Below are 7758 nucleotides of genomic sequence, written 5' to 3'. Positions count from 1 at the left end.
GTGGCAATGGCTTGGTATTGTTCATATATAGTCTTCTTTTTGAGCCACACAACCAAAGTTTAAAGGCTTAAATACCTTTAAAATATTTACTAAATAAACTAAAAGTGAAAATAAATCAAATGAATAAAACCAAAAAGTAACAACAAAATTACATAACAATAACGAGGTTTTATACAGGGGATACCGTACCTGAGTCAATGTGCAGGGTACAGTTTAGTCGAGGTAATTTGCATAGACAATAAACAGCAAGTAGTAGCAGTGTAAAACAAAGGTATAAAGGTGAACAGGTAAAATGGTGCCGGAGAGAATGGTGCGGAGGGAATGGTGCGGAGAATGAATGGTGCGAGAGAATGGAAAATGGAGAATGGTGCCAGAGAATGTGTGCCGGAAGGGGAATGGTGCCAGAGAGAATTGTGCCGGAGGGAATGGTGCCAGAGAGAATGGTGCCAGAGAGAATGGTGCGGAGGAATGGTGCCAGAGAGAATGGTGCGGGAGGGAATGGTGCCGGAGAGAATGGTGCCGGAGGAATGGTGCCAGAGGGAATGGTGCCGGGGGGAATGGTGCCAGAGAGAATGGTGCCGGAGGGAATGGTGCCAGAGAGAATGGTGCCTATTCCCTATGGGCACTGGTCAAATGTAATGCACCGAATAGGGACCAGGGTGGGACATGTACTTTCTGGTCCACCAGCCACATTCTGTGGATGTGTTAAAACAAACTGCTCCCAGATGCTCTGTGTGACCAGCTGCCAATGGGATGTGTTAAAACGAACTGCTCCCAGATGCTCTGTGTGACCAGCTGCCAATGGGATGTGTTAAAACGAACTGCTCCCAGATGCTCTGTGTGACCAGCTGCCAATGGGATTTGTTAAAACGAACTGCTCCCAGATGCTCTGTGTGACCACCTGCCAATGGGATGTGTTAAAACGAACTGCTCCCAGATGCTCTGTGCACCAGCTGCCAATGGATTTGTTAAAACAACCTGCTCCCAGATGCTCTGTGTAACCAGCTGCCAATGGGATTTGTTAAAACGAACTGCTCCCAGATGCTCTGTGTGACCACCTGCCAATGGGATTTGTTAAACGAACTGCTCCCAGATGCTCTGTGTAACCAGCTGCCAATGGGATTTGTTAAAACCAACTGCTCCCAGATGCTCTGTGTGACCACCTGCCAATGGGATTTGTTAAAACGAACTGCTCCCAGATGCTCTGTGTGACCACCTACCAATGGGATTTGTTAAAACGAACTGCTCCCAGATGCTCTGTGTGACCACCTGCCAATGTGGCTGATAAGAATAGACATTCTACCAGCCGATCTCTAAATCTACCAGCATTTGGCTGGGTGTTAATTTCCTACCCTGTTTGGGACGCAATCTGTTTCTCGGAACAGAGATCAGATCAGAGCAGTCTAAATGGTGATGTGTTTGGTTTCCAAGGCAACGGACAAGGTCCCCTACCCTCAACACCTCTGGCAACAGACAGACTTCCAGGGGGGAGAATGGCTCTTTTATAGGCGATTGAGAAGGATACACATATATATGATACAAAGACAAAATGTCTACCAGAGCGAAGGTATATCTATTCCCTGTATAACTACCATGTATCAGTGAGTAAAACAGCATCTAAGATTAAAAATAAATAAAAAGACATTGCCTCAGCATGTGGTATACTAGAATATAAATGCCTGTGATATACTAGAATATGGCTGTTAGCATTCAGGGCTCGAACCACCCAGTTTATACTAGAATATAAATGCCTGTGATATACGGTCTGATATGGCTGTTAGCATTCAGGGCTCGAACCACCCAGTTTATACTAGAATATAAATGCCTGTGGTATACTAGAATATAAATGCCTGTGGTATACTAGAATATAAATGCCTGTGATATACTAGAATATGGCTGTCAGCATTCAGGGCTCGAACCACCCAGTTTATACTAGAATATAAATGCCTGTGGTATACTAGAATATGGCTGTCAGCATTCAGGGCTCGAACCACCCAGTTTATACTAGAATATAAATGCCTGTGATATACTAGAATATGGCTGTTAGCATTCAGGGCTCGAACCACCCAGTTTATACTAGAATATAAATGCCTGTGATATACTAGAATATGGCTGTTAGCATTCAGGGCTCGAACCACCCAGTTTATACTAGAATATAAATGCCTGTGGTATACTAGAATATGGCTGTTAGCATTCAGGGCTCGAACCACCCAGTTTATACTAGAATATAAATGCCTGTGATATACTAGAATATGTCTGTCAGCATTCAGGGCTCGAACCACCCAGTTTATACTAGAATATAAATGCCTGTGGTATACTAGAATATAAATGCCTGTGGTATACTAGAATATAAATGCCTGTGGTATACTAGAATATAAATGCCTGTGATATACTAGAATATGGCTGTCAGCATTCAGGGCTCGAACCACCCAGTTTATACTAGAATATAAATGCCTGTGATATACGGTCTGATATGGCTGTCAGCATTCAGGCTCGAACCACCCAGTTTATACTAGAATATAAAATGCCTGTGATATACTAGAATATGGCTGTTAGCATTCAGGGCTCGAACCACCCAGTTTATACTAGAATATAAATGCCTGTGATATACGGTCTGATATGGCTGTCAGCATTCAGGGCTCGAACCACCCAGTTTATACTAGAATATAAATGCCTGTGGTATACTAGAATATGGCTGTTAGCATTCAGGGCTCGAACCACCCAGTTTATACTAGAATATAAATGCCTGTGATATACTAGAATATGGCTGTTAGCATTCAGGGCTCGAACCACCCAGTTTATACTAGAATATAAATGCCTGTGATATACGGTCTGATATGGCTGTCAGCATTCAGGGCTCGAACCACCCAGTTTATACTAGAATATAAATGCCTGTGTATACTAGAATATGGCTGTTAGCATTCAGGGCTCGAACCACCCAGTTTATACTAGAATATAAAATGCCTGTGGTATACTAGAATATGGCTGTTAGCATTCAGGGCTCGAACCACCCAGTTTATACTAGAATATAAATGCCTGTGATATACGGTCTGATATGGCTGTCAGCATTCAGGGCTCGAACCACCCAGTTTATACTAGAATATAAATGCCTGTGATATACTAGAATATGGCTGTTAGCATTCAGGGCTCGAACCACCCAGTTTATACTAGAATATAAATGCCTGTGGTATACTAGAATATAAATGCCTGTGGTATACTAGAATATAAATGCCTGTGGTATACTAGAATATGGCTGTTAGCATTCAGGGCTCGAACCACCCAGTTTATACTAGAATATAAATGCCTGTGATATACGGTCTGATATGGCTGTCAGCATTCAGGGCTCGAACCACCCAGTTTATACTAGAATATAAATGCCTGTGATATACTAGAATATGGCTGTCAGCATTCAGGGCTCGAACCACCCAGTTTATACTAGAATATAAATGCCTGTGATATACTAGAATATGGCTGTTAGCATTCAGGGCTCGAACCACCCAGTTTATACTAGAATATAAATGCCTGTGATATACGGTCTGATATGGCTGTCAGCATTCAGGGCTCGAACCACCCAGTTTATACTAGAATATAAATGCCTGTGATATACTAGAATATGGCTGTTAGCATTCAGGGCTCGAACCACCCAGTTTATACTAGAATATAAATGCCTGTGATATACGGTCTGATATGGCTGTCAGCATTCAGGGCTCGAACCACCCAGTTTATACTAGAATATAAATGCCTGTGGTATACTAGAATATGGCTGTTAGCATTCAGGGCTCGAACCACCCAGTTTATACTAGAATATAAATGCCTGTGGTATACTAGAATATGGCTGTTAGCATTCAGGGCTCGAACCACCCAGTTTATACTAGAATATAAATGCCTGTGGTATACTAGAATATAAATGCCTGTGGTATACTAGAATATGGCTGTTAGCATTCAGGGCTCGAACCACCCAGTTTATACTAGAATATAAATGCCTGTGGTATACTAGAATATGGCTGTTAGCATTCAGGGCTCGAACCACCCAGTTTATACTAGAATATAAATGCCTGTGGTATACTAGAATATGGCTGTTAGCATTCAGGGCTCGAACCACCCAGTTTATACTAGAATATAAATGCCTGTGATATACGGTCTGATATGGCTGTTAGCATTCAGGGCTCGAACCACCCAGTTTATACTAGAATATAAATGCCTGTGGTATACTAGAATATAAATGCCTGTGATATACTAGAATATGGCTGTCAGCATTCAAGGCTCGAACCACCCAGTTTATACTAGAATATAAATGCCTGTGATATACTAGAATATGTCTGTCAGCATTCAGGGCTCGAACCACCCAGTTTATACTAGAATATAAATGCCTGTGATATACTAGAATATGGCTGTTAGCATTCAGGGCTCGAACCACCCAGTTTATACTAGAATATAAATGCCTGTGATATACTAGAATATGTCTGTCAGCATTCAGGGCTCGAACCACCCAGTTTATACTAGAATATAAATGCCTGTGATATACTAGAATATGGCTGTCAGCATTCAAGGCTCGAACCACCCAGTTTATACTAGAATATATATGGCTGTTAGCATTCAGGGCTCGAACCACCCAGTTTATACTAGAATATAAATGCCTGTGATATACTAGAATATGGCTGTCAGCATTCAGGGCTCGAACCACCCAGTTTATACTAGAATATAAATGCCTGCGTGCTTGTGCAAAGGTGTGAGTGCCTTCACGCAGTGGTATGAATAAATTAGCATATTTACATAGTTTACAGACTGTGTTGAAATGTCAAAATATTCCCATACTCACAGGGTACTCGGTCACAACCCCTTTGTAAACTTCCAGGAATTCCTCTGCATTGGCCCGGTCCATGTTAAACTGTGAGTAGAGAAGAGAAGGCATAACTGACTGCAACTCAAGCATATACAAAAAAATAATAATTTGAGTTGACGTGAAACGTAGAAAATGTGTCACTTTTGAGACCCTTTTGAAATGACCTGTGTGAATGTGGAGCGTAAATATGGACATGTTTAGATGAGTTACATGAGTTCAGACTGGGGAGGATCTCGATCTGTAGAGGACATTTTGTGTCAGTGTTTCTTACAGCCACACCAGTTCCTACTTAGAAAGGTCTAGAACTCCCTGCCCCTCTCAGCGCTCCATGTACAAAACCAGATGTTTGACAACGGGTCTCTGATGCTGCCGATGAGAACATTGACTAGGCATCAGACCACTGTTCATTCTGTCTGGTTTACCATTAGGGCTGCGACGGACTTGGAGTCTGAGGTTACGGCAATTGGCCAGGCCAATGTACACGATCACCGGCATTTTTGTTGTCGTTGTTAAATATATCATCTTTTTTTTATTTATTATTTTTACAGATCCTATTTTCGACGCACAAAACCATTCAAACAAAGTCAAATGTGTTTTCTGTCGTTTTTTCTCAGAAATATTTACATCACATCCCATAATATGCTGTTGCAGACATTCAATGACAGGGGCGTTGACGTATGTTCTTCATAGAGAGGACGGCGTCATGAATGACGTAATGTAGCCTAATCTACTGAAAACAGGCCTTTACCCAGATTAAATCATGACAGGAGAGACGTAATGTAGCCTAATCTACTGAAAACGGGCCTTTGCAGATTAAATCATGACAAACGTAATGTAGCCTAATCTACTACCAGGCCTTTACAGATTAAATCATGACAGGAGAGACGTAATGTAGCCTAATCTACTGAAAACAGGCCTTTACCCAGATTAAATCATGACAGGAGAGACGTAATGTAGCCTAATCTACTGAAAACAGGCCTTTACCCAGATTAAATCATGACAGGAGAGACGTAATGTAGCCTAATCTACTGAAAACAGGCCTTTACCCAGATTAAATCATGACAGGAGAGGCGTGAATGTAGCCTAAACTTGCAGATTAAATCATGACAGGACGTAATGGCCTAATCTACCCCTTTAGATTAAATCATGACAGGAGAGACGTAATGTAGCCTAAACTACTGAAAACAGGCCTTTGCAGATTAAATCATGACAGGAGAGACGTAATGTAGCCTAATCTACTGAAAACAGGCCTTTACCCAGATTAAATCATGACAGGAGAGACGTAATGTAGCCTAATCTACTGAAAACAGGCCTTTACCCAGATTAAATCATGACAGGAGAGACGTAATGTAGCCTAATCTACTGAAAACAGGCCTTACCCAGATTAAATCATGACAGGAGAGATGTAATGTAGCCTAAACTACTGAAAACAGGCCTTTACCCAGATTAAATCATGACAGGAGACGCCTAATCTACTGAAAACAGGCCTTTAGCCTAAACTAATCTGAAAACAGGCCTTTACCCAGATTAAATCATGACAGGAGAGACGTAAAACTGTAGCCATAAACTACCTAAACTACTGAAAACAGGCCTTTACCCAGATTAAATCATGACAGGAGAGACGTAATGTAGCCTAATCTACTGAAAACAGGCCTTTACCAGATTAAATCATGACAGGAGACGTAATGTAGCCTAAACTACTGAAAACAGGCCTTTACCCAGATTAAATCATGACAGGAGAGACGTAATGTAGCCTAATCTGCCAGAAACAGGCCTTTACCCAGATTAAATCATGACAGGAGAGACGTAATGCAGCCTAAACTACTGGGAAAACAGGCCTTTACTTCCAGATTAACATGACAGGAGAGACGTAATGGAAGCCTAATCTACTGAACAGGCTCTACCCAATAAAATCATGACAGGAGAGACGTAATGTAGCCTAAACTACTGAAAACAGGCCTTTACCCAGATTAAATCATGACAGGAGAGACGTAATGTAGCCTAATCTACTGAAAACAGGCCTTTACCCAGATTAAATCATGACAGGAGAGACGTAATGTAGCCTAATCTACTGAAAACAGGCCTTTACCCAGATTAAATCATGACAGGAGAGACGTAATGTAGCCTAAACTACTGAAAACAGGCCTTTACCCAGATTAAATCATGACAGGAGAGACGTAATGTAGCCTAATCTACTGAAAACAGGCCTTTACCCAGATTAAATCATGACAGGAGAGACGTAATGTAGCCTAATCTACTGAAAACAGGCCTTTACCCAGATTAAATCATGACAGGAGAGACGTAATGTAGCCTAAACTACTGAAAACAGGCCTTTACCCAGATTAAATCATGACAGGAGAGACGTAATGTAGCCTAATCTACTGAAAACAGGCCTTTACCCAGATTAAATCAAATCACATTTTATGTCACATACGCCGAATACAACAGGTGTAGTAGACCTCACAGTGAAATGCTGAATACAACAGGTGTAATAGACCTCACAGTGAAATGCTGAATACAACAGGTGTAGTAGACCTCACAGTGAAATGCTGAATACAGCAGGTGTAGTAGACCTCACAGTGAAATGCTGAATACAACAGGTATAGTAGACCTCACAGTGAAATGATGAATACAACAGGTGTAGTAGACCTCACAGTGAAATGCTGAATACAACAGGTGTAGTAGACCTCACAGTGAAATGTTGAATACAACAGGTGTAGTAGACCTTACAGTGAAATGCTGAATACAACAGGTGTAGTAGACCTCACAGTGAAATGCTGAATACAACAGGTGTAGTAGACCTTACAGTGAAATGCTGAATACAACAGGTGTAGTAGACCTCACAGTGAAATGCTGAATACAACAGGTGTAGTAGACCTCACAGTGAAATGCTGAATACAACAGGTGTAGTAGAC

The sequence above is a fragment of the Oncorhynchus gorbuscha genome, linkage group LG02 (assembly GCF_021184085.1).
Source record: "Oncorhynchus gorbuscha isolate QuinsamMale2020 ecotype Even-year linkage group LG02, OgorEven_v1.0, whole genome shotgun sequence".
Lineage (NCBI taxonomy): Eukaryota > Metazoa > Chordata > Actinopteri > Salmoniformes > Salmonidae > Oncorhynchus > Oncorhynchus gorbuscha.
This window is presented reverse-complemented; position numbering follows the sequence as displayed.